This window comes from Solanum lycopersicum, chromosome 10 (assembly GCF_036512215.1).
Source record: "Solanum lycopersicum chromosome 10, SLM_r2.1".
Classification (NCBI taxonomy): Eukaryota; Viridiplantae; Streptophyta; class Magnoliopsida; order Solanales; family Solanaceae; genus Solanum; species Solanum lycopersicum.
The window spans coordinates 33,429,309-33,452,049 of record NC_090809.1 but is presented as its reverse complement, the minus strand read 5'-3'; the positions used below and the strand labels follow the sequence as shown (position 1 = coordinate 33,452,049).

The window sequence follows — 22,741 nt, the reverse complement described above, 5'->3', positions numbered from 1 at the left end:
TTTTCGAGTATTCAACAAATGACAATTTTTTAACGCATGTCGAAAGCCAAATGGGTGGGTGAATTTTTTAACGCATGTCGAAAGACAAATGGCTGGGTGATCTTGATGTACCTTGATTTTGAGATATCTGGAAAATTCTTGGCTGAAGTAGAGTTGAAGTCGGTAAAAATGAACCATTAGCACCAAATATTTCCCCTACAAAACGTGAAAGAAATAACTAATATAGAGATATACAATTATTTCTATGATCAATTAGACTATTTACCAACCTCAAATGAGATACTATAACCAAATTCATTAAACTAGAATTCCACACATAAATTTTTTTACTACTCATTTGGCCAAATTACTCTATTTGGAGCTTTATGAGCAAGGCGGGAAACTGAACATCGTCAAGTAAATCAGATAAGATATAACAACAATATTTGTTCTTCAAACAATTGATTAGTCAATCAAAGCAACATTGACTATGCAACCTGAGAATTTATGACTCTAAAATTAAAAAATTAATGGAATAAAAAAAGAGAGAAACAAATTAGAAACCTATCTATATACATGCATACATGTAGTGGCTATATAGTCTGTGGAGACATATGCCACGTATAGCTTGATATGCTTTATTGTTGGCAATACAAGCAAAAGCCACATAATGTTTAGGATACTACTCTACTAAAAAATGGAATGAAAAAAATGTCTATAATTAGAAATTTAATGACAGAAAACACACATGTTGATACTCAATTCTTATTTAACTCTTCTAATATAGTACTAGATGGTGAATGTGTGTGCTCGCACGAGCACAATATGTATTGTGCCGATAGACATGCATAATACATATCACACATCATATTTGCATATTTACTTTTTTTTCTTATAGTCGCCATATGTTTTTGCGGAAGTTGAAAGTTTCGTCGTGCAGCGAAGCCTGACAAAATACCTGCAGTAAGAAAATAAAGTGACAGTTCATATTAAAATGCAAAAAAATTGTTGTGTAGTTAAAAAAGGAGTATGATAGGTTGTTACGTACCTATTTGAGGCATTGAGGATCGTTCATATTTATGTTCAAATTTATTCTAGATTTTCAAAGGCAGTGCAAGCTATCAGAAAACTATATAATAATATGTTCAACATACACGAGGATATATATATACATAAAGAATAACCAAGATTCCTAGATTACTTAGGTACCATAAGACCAAAAACCTATACACACTAGGATACAAGAAACCAAGAAGTAATAGAACTTATCAATATTATCCTTCATCATTCCCCCTCAAGTTGAGTGTGGTTCAACACCACTGTCAAGAACCACTGTCAACTTGGATTTAATTCAAGAAATCGTGACTTCGAAAATGTCTTAGTCAGTAAATCAGCTATTTGATCATGTGAACTACATAGCAAATCGAAAGAGATTTAGCATGAACCTTGTCTCGAACAAAATGGAAATCAATCACCATGTGCTTTGTGCGAGAATGAAAAATGGGATTGACATTCAAGTATGTAGCACTCAAATTATCACACCAAAGAATAGGAGTAGAAGAGTTGAAGCTACCAATATCACGAAAGAAGGAACTCAACCTAGTGAGTTCCGAAGTCGCAACTGCCAAGGCCCTATATTCTGCCTCAGTACTCGATCTGGAGACAACATGTTGCTTTTGTGAAGACCATGAGATCAAGTGGTTGCCAAGATATATCGCAAAACCAGTGGTAGACTTTCGATCATCCACATCGCCTCCCCAATAAAAATTTGTGTAACCATGAAGTAGGGTGGTCGTGGTATGTGATAAGAATAGACCATGAGAAGATGTAGATTTGATGTATCCCAAAATACGCTTCACTGCCACCCAATAAGTGTCCATAGGACAGTGCATAAACTGTGAAACTTTATTCACTGTGTAAGCTATGTCGGGACAAGTGAATGTCATATACTATAGGGCACCAATGATACTACAATACATACTAGGATCACTCAAGGGAATTCCACTAGAAGAGGAAAGCTTTGAAGCAAGGGAAATTAGAGTGGTAACAGGAATGCATGAGTCCATTTGTGCTCGATGAAGAAGCTTAGTGACATATTCATGTTGCGATAGAAATAATCCTTCTTTCGTCCAAGTTGCTGCAGTACCCAAACAATGGGACAACGTCCCTAAATCGCGGACAGCAAATTGAGATTGAAGTTGAGCGACCAAAGCATTGATACGTACAAGATTATTACCCATTACTAAAATATCATCCACATATATCAAGCAAAAAAGCTTGTCACCTGGAGTGGACATATAAAATAGAGAAGTATCAGTCTCTGAACCCATGAATCCAAGAGAAAGAAGAGCATCAGTGAGTCGTTTTATTCCACATTCAAAGGTCCTGTTTGAGACCATAGAGAGAGTGCTTGAGCAGACAGATATAATCTGGACGAGAGGAGTCAGCAAAACAAAGAGGTTGCGACATATATACTGTCTCATCCAAGTTTCCATGTAGAAAAGCATTAGATATGTCTAGTTGTGTCAACTGTTAGTTACAGCCAACGAGAGTAACAAACGAATACTGGTAGTCTTAGCAACTGGATTAAATGTATCCACAAAACCAACCCCAGGCCTTTGATGATATCCTTTTGCAACGAGTCGTGCCTTGTAATGCTCTAATGAACCACCAACCTTCAATTTTGTCTTAAATATCCAGCGACAACCAATGATATTTTGTGATGGAGAAGGAGGCACAAGCTGCCAGGTGCCATTCTGTATTAGGGCATTATAATCCTCAGCCATAGCATTGCACCAATGTTTAGTCTTAATAGCCTGAGTGTAACATGTAGGTTATTCATATGAAGGAGTAATAGCAGACATGGAGAATGGTTGTTGCGACTGTAATGAACCTGTTTAAGATCGCGTAACCATTTGACGAGCTGGTGTTGAAGGCAACAAAGAAGGAATATAGTCAGAGGTAACAACCGACAACTCACACTTAGAGAGGTCAACACACGGAGAAGTTTCATTAGTAGAGGAGTGTAGTAGCGAAGGATGTGGAGTTCCAGATGTAGTTGTAGGAATAGAATCAAGATGACTAGATAGTGAATGTGGTTAGGAGATTGGTGAAACTAGAGGCGGATATGTAACTGGAAGGTGTAACATGAGAGGATCAGTGGTGACATTAGGTGATGTTTCGGGAACTGTAGCATCTTGTGATGAAAAATGTTATTTGTAGTTTTGATGATTTGACAAACTTAGGGACCTTGTAAAGGTCCGGGTCTCTTACTTAAGTATTGAAGGTTCTTACTTGAGCATTGCAGGGTTCTTATTTGAGTATTGCAGATGAAACAAACCCAGGGACCTAGTAGAGGTACCAGGCTCTCATGATGATGAGCCAGTTGATTGCCAGCTGGAGACGGTACAGAAAGTAGGTTCACACTTCCCGATGGCGTCAGAAAGTGTGACTTTTCCAGCCAATGGCAAAGAAGTTTAGAAAAGTGACTTGCCCATATAAAAGGAACTTTCCAAAACATTTTAGTCAGTTTTTTTGCAACTTGATAAAAACTTTTCAAGAACTCTTGCAAAAGCTACTACAAAGCAAAGGCAAAATTATTCCAAGGACAACAACAATATCTGGAGCTTTTCGTCTAGTTGTTTAGGAATTTATTCTCTTGTTCTTAAATTGTAAACCACTCCTGAATCTATAAAGGAATTGGTGTGTTATGTTAGAAGTCTAGGTTGTCCAGGTGGGATAACTTAGTGGGTAGATTGTTTTTCTACTTAGGCTTGTTAAGCAATAGAGGACTATTGCTTAACTGTAAGATTGATAACTCTTTCTTACGTTTGGTGTAATCGTGTTTCGCTTTTGCTTTTGAAGATTAGTGAAAACGATTGAAAATCCTGTGAGACAGGTCGTGGTTTTACTCCCTTAAGCAAGGAGGTTTCCACGTAAAATCATTGTGTTGATTTTACTGTATTTAACCTTCTGTTTTATTCATTAGTGTAGTAAGGGACCTGGTCCATTACTTGTTAAGTGAAGACATATATTCTATCAAGTGGTATCAGAGCAGGCACTTTCTATTTGGTTAACACCAACAAAGTGATATTTGCTTTAGAATGACAGCTCCACTTAACCTCGAAGAAGGTCAGTCATCACACAGACCTCCTCGTTTCAATGGACATTTCTACAGTTGGTGGAAAGTTAGAATGCATGACTACCTCATGGCTGAAGAAAGCGAGTTATGGGATATTGTACTAGATGGACCATTTGTTCCAATGATGGAAGAAAAGGATGGAGAGAAGACCATTACTGTTCCAAAGCCTAGGCAGAAATATGATGATGGTGAGAGGAAAAAAATTGAAAAAGTTTTCAAAGCTAAAACTCTTCTGGTCTGTGGGATAGGACCTGATGAGTAGAACAGAGTGTCAGCCTGTGAGTCTGCTAAGGAAATTTGGGACTACTTGAAGACTGCACATGAAGGAACTGAACAAGTCAAAGAATCTAAGATTGACATGCTTACCTCACGATATGAGAACTTCAAAATAAAGGAAGGAGAAACAATACATGACATGTTCACCAAGTTGTCTTCCATTACAAATGAGTTGCGAAGTCTGGGTGAACCTATAAGCATGACAAAACAAGTCAGGAAAGTGCTTCGAATTCTTCCAAAGTCTTGGGAGAGCAAAGTTGATGCCATTACAGAAGCCAAGGACTTGAAGGTGCTGACTATGGATGCTTTGATTGGTAATCTGAAAACACATGAGATGAATCGAAACTATGATTTGTCAAAGAAGGAAGCCAAGAAGGACAAGTCATTGATGCTGAAGTATAAATCAGATGAAGATTCAAGTGATGATGATGATAGGGCATATCTCATCAGTAGATTTCAAAAAATTGTGAGGAAAAACAAAATTTATAAAAGAGGAACAAACGGGACTCGAAATGCTGCTTAAGGTGATACTTGCTACGAGTGTGGAAAATCTGGGCACTTCATCAGAGAGTGTCCTTTGCTCAAGAATGAAAACAAGGAACATCAAAAACACAGGAGTGACAAAGAAAATAGAAGGGACTGGTACTTGGTAACAGAGATCGTAAAGATGCTACTGATATGGTTGTCAAAAAGGCTCTTGCTGCATGGGGGGATTCTTCAAGTGATTCAGAAGACCCTGATGAGCCAAAAGATGTGTCCATGGTTGCTGTGCATGAGGAGGAAACTGTCTTCAATGAAATGTTTGCTCTCATGGCTCACACAGAAAATGAAGAAGAGGACAATCAGGTAACTCTTCTAGATATGAAAAATGACTTGGATAAATATTCTCTTAAAAATTGAGAACTTTGGCAAAAGTCATGCATGATTTTGTGATAGAGTTAACATCTGAAAGAGACACCATGAATGCTAAACTTGAAAGTTTAACTGAAAACAAAGTTAAACTTGAAGAGAAAATGTCAAGAATGGTGTCTCTAGAGTCAAATAACTCTGAACTTAAGAACCAGTTGAATCAGATTACTGAAGAAGCTGAAAAGCTGAATGGAAGGTCAAATAGTCTGCAAGCTGAAATTCAAGAAAAATTAAAAAACTCTGAGACAAATCATAGTCTGTCACTTGAAAAGAGTAACAAATTAGAACAGGATATTGTGAAACTTAAGGAAGAACTTGAAAAATCTCTTAAGTTGACCAAATCCTCAAAGTTAATGTCAAATGCAACAAATCAGAGTAATTTCAATAAGAAAGAACTAGGAAGTCTGAACATAAGTCCTCCTTATAATCCTCACAGTAAGTATGTGTTTGTGTCTGACAATCTGCTGTGTCTTCATTGTGGTAAGAATGGACATTTGAAGGATGAGTGTGCTAGCTGGAGAAACTCATGTGAAAGGTTCTCTAATTATGCTGAAAGGCAAAATATACTAAAAGAGAGACCTGGTCCTACAGAGCTTGTCTCAACTCACAGATTTTCAAAGAAAAAATCTGTCCCTACTCCTATGTCTTTTGTTAGAAAGCTTCAAAATCTACCATATTGGACCAAATACAATCTAATCACTCCTTTGTCTGCCTACTGGGAACTCAAGCTGAAATGGGTTCCCAAGCTTAACAAGTAATTTTTGGTGCAGGTGAGTGAGAGGAGCAGCAGTCAATGTTGGTATATGGATAGTGGTTGCTCTAAGCATATGACTGGTGATGTAAAGAACTTCCTCTCACTCAAGACCCTCCAAGGAGGAGGTGTCTCATTTGGTGATGGCAAGAAGGGGTACATTTTGGGAGTTGGCAAAGTAGGAAGATCTCTTGAAGATTCAATTGACAATGTTTACCATGTGGATGGGTTGAAGTACAGCTTGCTAAGTGTGTCACAAATCTTTGATAGAGGAAATGAGGTCAAGTTTACTTCTGAGAAATGCACTGTGGTGAGTTTAACTACAAACAAAGTAATTCTCACTGCACACAGAAGTAAAAATATGTATGTGGAAAACTTAAAAATGTCTCATGGAGATGACTTAACATGTCTTAGTGCTCAAAATAAAAATGCTGATCTCTGGCATCGTAGGCTGGGGCATGTGAGTTCATCTTTATTGAACAAGTTGATTTCTAAGGACCTGGTCCGAGGTTTGCCCAAGCTGAAGTTTGCTGAAAATAAAATATGTGAAGCTTGTGTTAAGGGAAAGCAAATCAGATCATCTTTTAAGCCCAAGAATCAGGTAACATCATCAAGAACCTTAGAGCTGCTTCATATGGACCTATGTGAACCCTTGAAGGTTCAAAGCAGAAATGGCAAGAAGTACATTTTGGTGATTGTTGATGACTATTCAAGATACACCTGGACGAGATTTTTTAGATCAAAGGCAGATACAGCTGAAGAGCTGGTGGTATTCTTCAAAATGATTCAAACCAAATTGAATCAAGTTGTTTGCAGCATTCGATCTGATCATGGCACAGAGTTTGAAAACTCAACACTGGATAGATTCTGTATGGAAAATGGTACAAGCCACAATTTCTCTGCTCCAAGAACTCCTCAACAAAATGGAGTAGTGGAAAGAAAGAACAGAACCTTGGTGAACATTGCCAGAACTATGATTATTAAATCAAATCTTCCTCAAAGTTTCTGGGCTGAAGCTGTTAACAAAGCATGTCATGTTACCAACAGGTGTCTAATAAGAGCTGTGTTGAATAAGACTCCATACAAACTGCTCAACAACAGAAAGACAATGCTGAGCTATTTTAGAGCATTTGGATGCAGATGTTTTGTGCTGAATAATAGGAAGGATGATCTGGGAAAATTTGATCCCAGAAGTGATGAACGAGTATTTGTTGGATATTCTTCATCCAGCAAAGCCTACAGAATATTCAACAAACGAACACAATGCATTGAAGAAAGCATTCATGTTGTCTTTGATGAAAATGGAATCTTGAAGAATGATGGATCAAATGATGATGATGATGTGCTGAAAATGCTCAAATCCAAGAAGATTGAATGAGCTGAAGCTGATGCAGATCAACAACTGAAAAATGATTGTGATGATCAGAATCATAGTCTACCTGAAAAGGATGCTGAGGTTGAACAGGATGATATGGTACCTGGTACTACTCAAAACTCCAGCCAGAGTACATCAAACTCCCCAGAAGATGATGTCACTCTTGATGAAGAAGAACATGCTGATCTGCCAAATCAGTCTGCTGCAAAGTCAGAATGGAAGCATAGTTCATCACATCCTCTTGATAATCTCATTTCTCCCTTGAATTCTGGAATTCAAACTAGATCAAAAACAAGAAATCTAGTTGCATTCTCAGCATTCATATCGTCTATTGAGTCCAAGAATGTTAAAGAAGCATTAGGTGATGCAGACTGGATCAATTCTATGCAAGAAGAACTCCATCAGTTTGAAAGAAGTAAGGTATGGTACCTGGTTCCTCGACCTGAAGGCAGAACAATAATAGGAACTAGGTGGGTATTCAGAAACAAACTTGATGGAAATGGAGTGAGTACTAGAAATAAATCCAGGCTGGTGGTGCAAGGATACAATCAAGAAGAAGGAATTGACTATGATGAGACTTTTGCACCTGTTGCCAGAATGGAAGCTATTAGAATCTTAATAGCTTTTGCTGCTTTTATGGGGTTCAATCTGTATCAAATGGATGTGAAGAGTGCATTTCTGAATGGAGATCTCAAAGAGGAGGTGTATGTCAAGCAACCTCCTAGTTTTGAAGATGCAGAGCTACCAAATCATGTGTTCAGATTAAATAAGGCACTATATGGTCTGAAGCAAGCTCCAAGAGCATGCTATGAAAGGTTGTCAAAGTTTCTGCTGAAGAATGGTTTCAAAAGAGGCAAGATAGACAATACTTTGTTCTTATTAAAAAGAGAACAAGAATTGCTTATCATTCAAGTCTATGTGGATGACATAATTTTTGGAGCTACTTCAGAACATCTCTGTGAAGAATTCTCATCACTAATGGGAAGGGAGTTTGAAATGAGTATGATGGGTGAGTTGACATTCTTCCTGGGGCTGCAAATCAAGCAATCATCAAATGGGATTTCAATATGCCAGGAGAAGTACATCAAAGAGCTGCTGAAGAAATTCAATATGTTTGATTCTAAACCTATTGATACTCCTATGGGAACAAATTCCAAGATGATAGTAGAAGAATCTGATCCCCTTGTGAATCAGACAATGTACAGAGGAATCATTGGCTCCTTGTTATATCTGACTTCTAGCAGGCCTGATATTGTGTATAATGTTAGAATGTGTGCCAGGTTTCAAGCATGTGCTCGTGATTCACACCTGAAGGCTGCAAAACGTATTCTTAGATACTTGAAGAAAACAGGGGACCTGGTTCTCTTCTATTCTGTAGGTGATACTTTTGATCTAGTTGGTTTTGCAGATGCTGATTTTGCAGGTTATCAAGTTGACATGAAGAGCACCTCTGGAATGGCTCATTTCCTTGGATCATCACTTATCTCTTGGGGTACCAAGAAGCAGAACTCTGTGGCTCTTTCAACTGCTGAAGCTGAATATGTAGCTGATGCAGCCTGTTGTTCTCAATTGGTATGGATCAGGCAACACTTAGAAGATTTTGGAATCCACATCAAAGCAATTCCTCTTATGTGTGACAATACTAGTGCTGTTAGTATGGGAAAGAACCCAGTCCACCATAAGAGAACAAAGCATATTGATGTTAGACATCATTTTTTGAGAGATAATGTTGAGAAGGGAAATATTGTGCTCACATATTGTCCAACGGAGGAACAGATTGCAGACATCTTCACCAAGGCTCTCAGCAAGGATCAATTTGATAGGAATCGGTTAAAGTTGGGGATGTTGATCTCCAAGTGATGCTTTTAGCCTCCAACAGTGGAACTCCCTTGATGGATAGAATTGCAGTGCAGGTATCCTTTGTGTGAATTTTAAATATCTGAACAAAGATCCCTTTTTGTATCTTTAGTAGGTATACTCTCAGTAGGGACCTGCTCAACAAAAGAAGAGACTAGAACAATTAAGGAATGAAGTTAAACTCTATCATGGTACCTGGTACCTGTCCAGGTTAGCATTTATACATTAAATTTAAACTGAAAAAATTTGACCGTTGAAAATGCCACGTGTCAGTCATCGGTTACTCTGACCGATCAGTCCCATCATTTCTCCCTCAAACGACGCATCCAATCAAGGACCTGGCACCCTTTCACTTCTTTTAAAAGGCCTTTTTCTTTTTTTTGAAACTCTCATCATCTCTTAACTTCATCTCTCTTTTCTCAAAAGGCTTATCAAATTCAAGGGCAAAATCTGTCTTCTTCTTCCTCTTTTTGCTTTTCAACGAAACCTTCCAGTATCACAAACATGTCTTCTTCTTCATCTTCTTCTAAACAAATGTTGGATGCTCGTAGTGAAATAGATCCCCTTGCATTCTATTCTCCAACAACTGCTCAAGCCAGACTTCCTCCCCCACCCAGTCCTCCACAAGACACTCCTGATAACCCTTTCTTCTCCATAGATCTAAACACTTCTGCAGTGCCTACTGGACCTGGTCTATTTCAAGATATGTTGCCTGACAACATGTTTGAAGGAGATCTACCAAAACATAGGGCTTCCGAGTCTAACATACTGGCAGCGAGTGAGGAACTCGTGATTGAAAGCCTGGCAATGATGCGAGAAGAAGCCAGAGCAGAGCATACTGATGTCCTGGAAAGAGAAGAGGTAAGGCCTTCTCAACCCATTTTTGATAAAACCCCTGATTTAGGACGGTACTTTTCTTCCTCTTCCTCTGAATCTTCAAGTGAGGAAGAACCATTAAAATGGAAGGTTGAGAGAAGAAAAGGGAAGGAAAAGGTTGTGGAGGAGGCTCCTAGGAGACGACCTACTACAAGGTCTGCTGCACAAAAGTTGATGGCTGATGCCTTGAAGGCAAGTGCACGTTCTGCTGCTGCAGTTAGAAGTGCAAGAACCTTCAAGGTATCAAATTTTAGAATACCTGAAGAAAAATTGGTTGAGTTGTCGGGAGAAGAAGCAGAGAAGAAAACTAAGAAAAAGAAGTCAGAAAAGAAAAGGGAACGGGCTACAAAGAAGGTTGAACAATCACAGTCAAAAGGGTAGAAGAGAAAGCAATCACAGGGACCTGGTTCTCAAGCCAGGAAAGTTGAGAATGTCAACATGCAAGAAGTAGTTGACAGCCTGAGGAAACAAGCAGTTCTCGCAGGAAGAGTTTTTGATATGGGGATTATAACTCTTCCTGGCATGGATTCTCTGCATAACATGGTGGAGATTCAATCTTGGCTGCACCTGTTCGACAAGAAATCCCCCATCCTCTATGAAGAAGAGGTTCGTGAATTTTACTACAATGTTCAATTCATGGAAGATGGGAGTCTCCTCACACGGGTAAACGATATTGCCATATCTTTGGATGAGGAGGTGTTGAGAAAAATCTTCAGAGTGCCTACAGAGGGGACCCGGTCTGTGCTGGGCAAAACTTGCTCTTCAAAGTTTGCCTCTATAATTTCTAAGACACCCACAACTAAGGTTGCTGGGATCTATAAGAAAATCATGAAGAGTGAGTATCAGCTGGTCTTTGAGTTCGTCAACAAGGTGCTCCTTCCTCGCACAAAAAAGAGGACACTTGCTACTGCTGCTGACTTGTATGTGATGGAGATGTTGTGCAGCTTTGAAGCTCTGAGCCTTCCTAGTCTAATGATTGAGCACATTCACAAAACTCTCATTGAGAGGAAAGGTGTTCATGGAATGGGTTATGGATACTTTCTCACTGAAGTATTCAAGCATTTTTTAATTCCTCTTAGTGTTGGAAAGGTTGGGACAGTTAAACAAACTATCTCTGAGCATACCTTGTTTGAATGTGAATGCATTGAATGCAGAGGCTTTCCAAAAAGCAAGATGGCTCAACTTTTTGAGGACCTGGATCAGCTTAAACACGAGATTGAAGAGCTCACTGTGCGGTTGAGTGGTAAAGAAGCAGAAATTGCTATACTCAAAGCAGAACTGCTTACTGCACAGAGTGAGGGACCTGGTTCTTCAGTTGTTCAAGCTCTGGAGAAAGAGAATGATGAGTTAAAGGTGAAGATAACTGCCCTGCAAGAAAAGGCCATCAAGGATAATGATGCTGCCAATGCACGACTCACTCTTGTTATCCAGTCCCTATCTCAAACTCCCCCCTCTTCCTAGACTGTTAATCAATCCTTCCCTGTGTCATTTTTTTTGTGTGGCTGATCATTGTGTTGATGGATTTTTAGTTTGTTTTTAATGTATTTATGTTATGATGGCATGTTGGTTACTTTATTCCTTTGCTGTTCTTGAAATCTTCTTTTGTGATTGCTCTTCCTCTACTATTTGATTGCTTATTAGCTTTGATCTTACTCAGTATTTATGTTGACATCACTGGTTTACTGCATATCTTTTTTATAATGCCAAAAGGGGGAGGTAAACTCTGAGTAGCTAAATGATAAATAAGTCAAAAGGGGAACATACAGTAAGGGGGAACATACAGTCAGGGGGAACAATTCTGGAGAAGATCTCAGATCATAGTTTGTCATCATCAAAAAGGGGGAAAATGTTATTTGTAGTTTTGATGATTTGACAAACTTAGGGACATTGTAAAGGTACCGGGTCTCTTACTTAAGTATTGCAGGTTCTTACTTGAGCATTGCAGGGTTCTTATTTGAGTATTGTAGATGAAACAAACCCATGGACCTAGTAGAGGTACCAGGCTCTCATGATGATGAGCCAGTCGATTGCCAGCTGGAGACGGTACAGAAAATAGGTGCACACTTCCCGATGGCGTCAGAAAGTGTGACTTTTCCAGCCAATGGCAAAGAAGTTTAGGAAAGTGACTTGCCCATATAAAAGGCACTTTCCTAAACATTTTAGTCAATTTTTTTTGCAACTTGATAAAAACTTTTCAAGAACTCTTGCAAAAGCTACTACAAAGCAAAGGCAGAATTATTCCAAGGACAACAGCAATATCTGGAGCTTTTCGTCTAGTTGTTTAGGAATTTATTCTCTTGTTCTTAAATTGTAAACCACTCCTGAATTTATAAAGGAATTGGTGTGTTGTTTTAGAAGTCTAGTTTGTCCAGGTGGGATAGCTTAGTGGGTAGATTGTTTTTCTACTTAGGCTTGTTAAGCAATAGAGGACTATTGCTTAACTGTAAGATTGATAACTCTTTCTTACGTTTGGTGTAATCGTGTTTCGCTTTTGCTTTTGAAGATTAGTGAAAACGATTGAAAATCTTGTGAGATAGGTCGTGGTTTTACTCCCTTAAGCAAGGAGGTTTCCACGTAAAATCATTGTGTTGATTTTACTGCATTTACCCTTATGTTTTATTCATAAGTGTAGTAAGGGACCTGGTCCATTACTTGTTAAGTGAAGGCATATATTCTATCAGAAAAGGAAACACACTTTTTTTAAAGATAACATGACGAGATACAAAAAATTTGGAGGAAGTAGGATCAAACCATTTATATCCTTTATGAATTTTACTGTATCCCAAGAACACACAAGGTTTAGAGCGAGGTAATAATTTGTCCTTCGAATAAGGACGAAGCCAAGGAAAGCAAAGACAACCAAACACACGCAATAGAGAATAATATGGATCATTTCGAAATATTATCAAAAAAAGGAGATTGATTTTGCAGTCTTGGCGTAGGTAATCTATTAATGGTGTAGACTGCAGTTTCAAAAGCATTAGTCCAAAAATGAGAGGGAACATTAGCATAATGTAGTAATGCTCTACCAGTTTCGATAATATGTCTATGTTTTCTTTCAGCACAACCATTTTGTTCAAGCGTATAAGGACAAGAAGAACGTTGTGTAATTTCATTATCACGTAAGTAAATTGTCAAGGCTTGAAACTCTCCACCCTAGTCAGCTTTAGAAGATTTAATAGAACAATCAAAATATTTTTCAACTAAGGTACAAAATTGAATAAACACATAGAGAACATCAGACTTAAAGAAAAGAAAATATATCCAAGTATATTTATTTAAGTGATCGAAAAACACATAATAACGGTAACCTTCATTTACATCAATTAGGGCAAGACCCCAAACATCTGAACAAATCAAATCAAAAGGGTCGGAGGCCTGAAAACTAGATCACTAAAAGGGACCATATGACTTTTGCTGACTGCACAAGTAGTGTATACACTGGAAGATTTACTAGACTTTAAAACAATTGATGGTAATGCTTGACGAACGGTAGGATAGGACGCATGAGCCAAATGAGCATGACAAGTACTGAAAGAAGCTACAAAGGAAGCCGGAGATGATAACTTTGTAACTGGGAGCAAATATAGCCCGTCACTACTCAACGTTGTGTGTGTAGTGGTGCCCTCGTTGCCAAGTCCTTAATCGAAAAATGGTTAGGAAAAAATTCAACTGAGACATTATTAGATTTGGCAAAAGAATTTACGGATACCAAATTTGGAGTAGCTGTAGGTACATGAAGAAAATCGTCAAGTTTGAACTTTTTGGCAGAAGAAGTAATGGAACTTTTATCTATATGTGAAATTGGTAGTTTAGAGCCATTACCTAGAGTTACCTCCTCTGGACCTTTATATTCAGAGTGAATATCAAATTTATTAAGGTCAGTCGTCATATGATTCATGGTGCCACTATCCATAAACCAATCTTGGGTAGGCAAGGGTTGCGTCTTTGCTAGGTTAGAGACGGGTTTGCCCAAAGATCGAGTTCCGTTAATTGTTCTAGGTGACGGGCATACTCGTGCGATGTGACCTTTTCCTTCACAATTGTGACAAATAATGGTTGATGCACTGTGATTAAAGGCTGAATATTAGAGGATGGAGTATGGTGTTGAAAACCACTATTATGATCCATCTTGGAGTAAACTTTATTCGAAACCACGACCTCTATTACCTCTACCTCTAACCCGTCCACGATTGTGAGCAACAGAGTTGTGAGTGAATTGTGTTGTCGGCGCTATGTAATTAAGAGCCTCATCTCTTTTTAATTGTTGTTCTTCATTCAACAACAATCCGTATAAAGCATTAAAAAATATCCTCTTGACGCGATTCAAGTGATCTTGTAAAGGGACGATAGGTTGGTCCCAAACCAGTGATAATGAATTCAACCAAGTCATCATCATTAACGGGATGCTGCAATGCAACCAACTTGTCTGAAATTCCCTTTACCTTTTGTGCATAGGTTTTAATAATTTCATTATATCTTCGTAGTGTGTATAATTGTGTTTTCAACTCACAAATCTGTGGCTTTGAACCAGATGCATAGGCAGCCACAAGTTTGCTCCATGCATTGTGATCCGTCTTTGCACCAATCAATTGAGTTAAAATACCTTCGGAGATTGAAGCAACGATCCAACTTAACACAAGTTGATATTGTCTTATCCAACCATGGTATGCAAAATTAGGTTGATCACCAGTCAGAAATTGATCTGGAATCACTGCACTACCATCGATATGATGACCAAGTCTGCATCCTCGAACCATCGGAAAAAATTGCGTCTTCAACAATAAAAAATTTGAGGATGTGAGTTTAACTGGTAACTGGTGTGCACGATTTGGTGACAATAAAGGTATATTAGTGAATGAGGTTTGTGCTGTTGCAATCAAATCTGGTCCTAGCGAGCCAGATGCTGCTTTAGAGATATTATCGTCCTTTGCCACTGGAGTCAGTTCTCTATTCTGTTTTTTGGTTGTTTTAACCTCTTGGGGCTCCGATACCATACAAGAAAACTCTTCTTCAATAATAATATGTTCAGCATACACGAGATATATATATATACGTAGAGAATAACCAAGTGTCCTAGATTACTTAGGTACGACAAGATTAAAAGCCTTTACACACTAGGATACAAGAAACCAAGACGTAATAAAACTTATCAGTATTATCCTTCATCACAAGCTTGATCTGTAAACAAAGTGTTATGAAGCAGGCCACAATTTTTTAGATAAGCTACGTTTGCACACTTTTTCCAAGCCAAAGAAGTTATTTTTCTGTCTAGTACCATCAGTAGGTATAATTCTTGACGCTTATCTTGTTTATTGGCGGTTATACTATTGGGGTTTTAATCACAGTTGTTCGACATTATTGAAATTTTTGTATGGCAATAGATTTCTTCAGGAATGTAAGAATAAGAAACAGAGAAGAGATGGGCAAATCGAATAAGATTAACTGTGACAACTAAAAAAAACAAAGGAGAGGTATTTATCAAAGTTAAGAAACCTGAATATATGCGTGAACTGTAATTACAATGACGCAGATGAAAATCTCGGACGAAGAAAACATATTTAGTTGTTTGACATAAGAGTAGTGAACCAATGTATATCCAAAGCATAAGAAGCATAATTAAAGGTATAAAAGAGAGAAAACAACTATTATACACAGGATACTCTAGGCTATCACTAATGATATCCCATGGACAAAATATTGAAGGGAGACGAATTTTAAGTCAAAGCTAGTAGATAAGAGGTCAATAACTTTGTACAATTGTACCAAAACATGGATTAAGTCCCAATAAGTAATTGTGTACACTATTTGTACTTATTGCAGGTTCTTGGTCCGAGAATTACTTGTTATTTCTTTTAGCATATAGAATTCCTAAGTGTAATAATATATGTAAAGGTTTGCAGAGTGACCTCCTAATCCTGTAGAAGGAGCAGTTGATATTTTTTAATTTTATGCTGATTGTCTAATGTCTATGGGTTGATATATGTCTACAACCTTATATGTTTCATGTCGAGATTACATATAAACATTACCAAAAGAAGTGTACGTTAATACGATAATATATATATTGAAATTTTTTGAAAAGCTAGAGAACATTATAATGATGTATGTAATAAATAAAGTCATAGCTTAATAATATGGGAAAAGCTCTTTTAATGACTTCGACATAAACTGTTTTGTAAGTAGAATGATCATCATCATCTCCCAAAGGTTCAATTTTTCAATATCTCTCTCAACGACCCGGAAACATCACATCTTATATTGCAGCTTAAATTATAATATTCTATTTGTAGCCTATAATTTGTCTCAGTAATTTAACTCGACATTTACATGGCTAATTATTTAGCAATAATTTCATGATATAAATTTCAACTTCTTCACTTGTAATATTTTTCATTCTTCTCCAAAATATGTCGTCCCAAATTTCTCTTATTCCAGGGTGATTTCGCGAGTAGATGGCTCGACATTCAAGCAATCAATCACTTTTTTGGATTTTGCTTATGTAATCATAAAAAATGAATTTTTTAGTAAAGCGGAAATATGTCAAACTTGGCTAGCAATATCTTGTTAATCAACTTCTAACATTTTTGCTTGTGCCTATTATAATTGGTGTTACCATACATATATTAAGAATTGACCCTGAAGAATTGCCAATCATATGGAATCAACTCCACTTTGGTGTGCTACAATTTTGTTCTCTTCTTTGCTCATCATTTTTGTAACCACGGTTTACTTCATGTCGAAGACTTCCAATTACAATTTTCTTGATTTCTACTTATTTATTTTCCCAATTTAGTTTAGTAATAAGCTCAAAGTGATCTTTTATTTGTTTTTCTTGTTTAATTTTGACAGAACCCATATTAGAGGAAAATGGATTGAAGAAGAAAAGAAGTTTGTTTATTTTTTCTTTTTAATGGTTGTCTGAATATTTGTATAGCCATTTCGGCCCTAATTCCAATTCTTCTTAGATTCGAACTTCATAAAATCATTAATAACAGATAGTATTAAATAAATAGTATTAAATAATATTAGTATTTACTGTGTACTAATCCTAGTCCTATTAGGATTAGTACTCGTTAATCCTAGTCCTATTAGGATTAGTACTCCTTCCTATATCTCCTATATATATCTCCCATGTATTCCCTTATTAGGTTAACACTTCAATACAATCAATATTCCTTCATGGTATCAAGAGCTAGAAAACCTAGATCTTCTTTTCTCTAGTTTTTTTTCTCTCTTTAGGGCACCGATCGTTCCCTCTCTTCTCTTGGGCGGCGGCAGCCATGACAACCGAGGTGGATCCTCTTGATTCACTTCCTTCTGGCGTTAAACTCCTTCTCAGGCATCTTCATGCCCTGATTCCCGAAAAATTATCAGACATAAATTACCCTACATGGAAAATCACCGTTCTTATAGCCCTTGAGGCCAATTACCTTCTCAAATACGTCGATGGAAGCACAGAACCACCGCCGGCAGTCATCACTGCCACGGACAAATCAGAAAAAACCAATCCGGCCCATGCCGCCTGGAAAGTCGTGGATGGCCAAATCCGATCATGTTTGATTGCGGTCATCTCTCCCACGGTTCAGAAACACGTCCGATCCTACACAACTGCTTCAGCCCTGTGGACGGCCCTCGCAACACGCTATGCATCAATTTCTCACTCTCATATTTTTCAATTGTGTGATCGTCTCCACACAATTATCAAAGGCACGAAAACTATGGCGGAGTATTTAGACGAGGTCTCCATCATCATCACAGCCCTCAACACTGTGAACGAAATCATTCCCGAAAAAGATCTCGTCATGTGCGTCGTTCGGGGGCTCCCATCAGCTTACTCCTCCATTAAACAGGCGGTTCGCATCAGTCCAACGCCCGTTGACCTGACTACTCTCTCCTCATGGCTAAAAAGTGAAGAAATCAACGTGAATTTGGAGAGCAAACTTCTTCTCCGAGAAGCCGCTGTTATGGAGCCGGCCACCGCCCTCACCGCAAGCCAAAACTATCGCGGGGAGCGTGGTGGCGGCCGGCAGGGGAGCCGCGGCAGCTACGGCAGAAACAGCGGAGGACGCGGGCGCGACGGTCGACAGGGTAGTCGTCCGCCGTACGACGGTCATCAGCACGGCAGCAACAACAGCCTACACTCCTTCGGCAGCGGCGGGCAGTCATCTTCCAGCGGCGGGCAGGGCACCTACGAGCGGGATCATCCAACTTGTCAAATCTGTCAGAAAACAGGACACACCGCTGTTCGTTGCTGGTTTCGGTATGAGGAGAGCCCAAATAGTGATAACCGTGCCAATTATGCATCTCAAGCCGACCCTTCCTCTGAATGGCTGTTGGATACTAGGGCCAACATGCACGTTACTTCTTATCTATCCAAGCTTAACGCTCCAAATCCATATCATGGCTCCAATGGTATTACTGTTGGCAACGGTGAGTCCCTTCATATTTCTCACACTGGCACGGGTACCATTAAAACCCCCACCGCTATCTTTCACCTAGGTAACCTTACCCACGTCCCTGCTATTAAAATTAATCTCCTTTCAGTTCACCAATTCGCAAAAGACAATAATTGCTCACTCTTGTTCACCTCTAATGGTTTTCAGATCCTAGACAATACTACCAAGAGGGTGATTTTTCAGGGCCCCTGTGAGCATGGTCTGTACGTTCTTCCTGGCACAAGTTCGTCTGCCCACCAAGTTTCAGAAAGCATTCCTGTGGCTCCGGTGGCTCTTCGGCTGATGGCCACAGTCTGTTGTGGCACAGTCGTTTGGGTCACCCGTCTACTCAAATAATAAATTCTTTAATGTCTCAATTAGGTTTTTCTTCCATTCATGTAAACAATTGTGACTCCTGTTCAATTGCTAAATCTCATAAATTACCTTTTACTTTATCTGAGAAGCGTACAATTGCACCTTTTCAACTTAATCATTCTGACCTATGGGGTCCTACTGCTGTTCCTTCATTTGCTGGTTTTCGCTATTATATTTGTTTTGTGGATGATTTTACAAAATACACTTGGTTGTACCCACTAAAACACAAATCACAGGCATACACCACCTTTGTCACTTTTGAAAAAATGGTCAAAACACAATTCAATTCTCATGTTAAACTTTTTCGAAGTGACAATGGAAAGGAATATGTCAATAAAATCTTTGGCCAGTTTCTGCAATCCCTGGGAATTATACATCAAACCTCTTGTCCATACACTCCCGAACAGAATGGGGTGGCTGAGTGTAAGCATCACCATCTCATTGAAACGGTGGTTACTCTTCTACATCAATCTCATCTCCCTGTCTCCTTTTGGGTAGAAGCTCTAGCCACCGCAAACTACCTCATTAACAGAATGCCCAGTCACACTCTCTCCAATAAATCACCCTATCAACTCCTATACCAAGAACTTCCCAATTATACCAACCTCCGCGTCTTTGGGTGTCTTGCCTACCCTTGGCTACGCCCTCATATTACTCACAAATTACAACCCCGATCCCGTCCTTGTATTTTTTTGGGCTATCATCCTACCTCCAAGGGTTATCGCTGTCTTGACCCACAAACTCATAAAGTCTATATATCTCGTCATGTCAAATTTGTCGAAAATGAGTTTCCCTACGAGTCTATTTCCTCCTCCACAAATACATCATTCATTGGCGTCCTTCCCCTTTTCCAACATACTCACGGGGTCCCTCACCACCTTCCCCCACACCTCCAACCACTACCCAACCACCCCTCATCACCCCTTCGACCGTCACCCACAATACACCCGCAACCACCACCCACACTCACAACCAACCCGAACCACCCCATACCCACAACATCTCCAGCCTGATCCGTTTTAGGTCCTTCTCGGCCACCCCCGAATCACCACCGCCCGTGCCACCCCCCAATACTCATCCCATGTTAACTCATGGCAAAGCCGATATCTTTAAACCCAAAACCTTTCAGGCTACCATACTACCAAATATACCCCTTCCCAATAGTGAACCAACAACCTACTCTGTTGCCTCAAAAAATGCTTATTGGCGTCATGCTATGGATGACGAGTTTAAGTCTTTGACTGATCAGAAAACTTGGGTTCTTGTACCTAAGCCCCATGGGCGGCACCGGTGGGCTGTAAATAGGTGTACAAAATTAAACACAATGCAGATGACAGTATTTCCAGGTACAAGGCTCGTTTGGTTGCTAAAGGCTACAATCAGGAGTATGGACTTGATTACTCCGAGACATCCACTCCTGTTATTCGGCAGGAAACCATTCGCCTGGTACTGTCACTCGCTGTGCGCAACAATTGGGTCATCAATCATTTGGATGTTTCTAATGCTTTTCTTAATTGCATGCTTGATGAAACTATCTACATGACGCAACCACCGGGCTATGTTGATCCCCGCTTCCCTCAACATGTTTGCAAACTCCAGAAGTCTCTGTATGGGCTCAAGCAAGCCCCCCGTGCTTGGTACACACGTCTGAAAACGTTCCTCCAGGGACTCGGCTTCACGTGTTGCGTACACCACACGAGTCTGTTTACTCGACATTCAGCATAAGGTGCAGTCATTCTTCTTGTCTATGTAGATGATAGCATTATTACAGGCTCTACTGCAGCTCTGATTCAGGATGTCACTCGAGCTATGCATACTACCTTCAAAATGAAGGACCTTGGCCCGTTACATTATTTTCTGGGAATGGAGGTTTCTCGGACAGGCAGCGGCTTGTTTCTTCATCAGTCAAATATGCTCGAGATCTGTTGCAGAAAGCTGGACTGGAAAAATGCACCAGTCAACCAACACCGATGGCAGTCTCTTCGTCTACAAATGGAGCCGACACCCCCTTTGTCGATATCACCCACTTCCGCAGCCTCATTGGGGCTCTACAGTATCTGGCCATTACCCGTCCTGACATTCAGTTTGCTGTCAACCGAGTTGCTCAGCGCATGCATCAACCGAGTGAACATGATTACCATTGTCTAAAACTCATTCTCACGTACATTTTTGGCACTCTTGGTCGTGGTTTACTCATTCAACCCAAGGACTTGGAGCTTCGGGGTTTCTCAGATTCAGATTGGGCGAATGATAAAAATGACAAAAAATCTACATCGGGGTTTCTCATTTTTTGGGGGCCGAACCTGATCTCCTGGTGTACAAAAAAAAACCCAATGTCTCTCGATCCTCGACTGAAGCTGAATACCACGCCCTTGCTCTTCTTGTTGCTGAGACCATTTGGGTCACATATATTCTTCGCGAACTCCGCGCCACTAACACTGTTCCTGCTCTCTATTGTGACAACAAATCAACCATCTGTGTGGCCAAGAATTCCGTCCTACACACCAGAATGAAGCATGTTGATACCGATTGTCTCTTTGTTCGCGATGAAGTTCAGGCCGGCACCATGACTGTGCAGTATGTAGCCACTGAAGAACAACCGGCTGATATTCTCACCAAGCCTCTCCCGAGCCGACAACACGATTACCTCAGTTCCAAGCTTTCGTTCGCTTCCGCTCAGCTCAGCTTGAGGGGGATAATAACAGATAGTATTAAATAAATAGTATTAAATAATATTAGTATTTACTGTGTACTAATCCTAGTCCTATTAGGATTAGTACTCCTTAATCCTAGTCCTATTAGGATTAGTACTCCCCTATATCTCCTATATATATCTCCCATGTATTCCCTTATTAGGTTAACACTTCAATACAATCAATATTCCTCCACTCATATATAAAAGTAAATGCAACAAACAATCTTACAGTCCTAATTTCAATTCTGCTTAGATTCGAACTTCATAAACTCATTTATAAAAGTAATGCAACAAACAATCTTACAACCCTAATTCTAATTCTACTTAGCCTCGAACTTTATAAACTCATATATAAAAGTAAATGCAACAAACAATCTTAAGGCAAATAAAAATTGAAACCAAGAGACAAAAGGAAGAGAAAGCATGTGAAGAGAGAGACGATGAATTACCTTAAGAATGCAGGCAAAGAGTTGAATCCAAAATGTAGGGGTCGGTGAAAGCAAACATATATGCCACGCTACCTACCACGTGGAGCAAGATGGAGATAAAACTGTGGACTGAATTGACAAAATGCCCTCAATCAGTAATTTATTTACAAAGAAATAGACTGGTTGATACCCAAATTATAATCATGCTTCTAATATAGTTAAAATAATATTAAAATTAAAATTAAATATAAAAATTAAAACCCCACCACCTCAACTTTGTTTGCTTCTATTTTTTTAAATATGCCTATTATAATATTATTTATGCATTTTATATGCTTTTTTTATCAGTATTATGTATTGACGTCGAGTTTATTAGATTTTTGGTGATATATTACCTTTTTCTGTTTGCATTTTTTCAATATATACAAGTGGAAAAACAATTACTGCAATAACAATCCACATGCATAGTTGCGATTTCTGGATGCTTCAACATGGAAAACCTCAATGTGTAAATTAGTGCGGTTCAGGATAAATTTCGATTGATCCTCAATGTGAACGTCGGAATCATGGTTTTAAATTATTTTAGTAATGAACCTGGCATAAAAAATATTTTATTTTGTCATGCTAAATTTATTTAAATA

At 39.0% G+C, this 22,741-nt stretch overlaps 1 long non-coding RNA gene across 1 annotated transcript; it reads right to left on the bottom strand.

Annotated features, from left to right (window-relative positions):
• Positions 1 to 380: 380 nt before the first annotated feature.
• On the bottom strand, positions 381 to 22,369 carry LOC138339099 (uncharacterized). The gene is made up of 3 exons (XR_011212150.1): positions 22,122 to 22,369; positions 1,028 to 1,073; positions 381 to 937 (listed from the first exon to the last, which is right to left on the bottom strand). It is a non-coding gene; the product is annotated as an uncharacterized lncRNA (long non-coding RNA).
• Between the last annotated feature and the right edge of the window lie 372 nt (positions 22,370 to 22,741).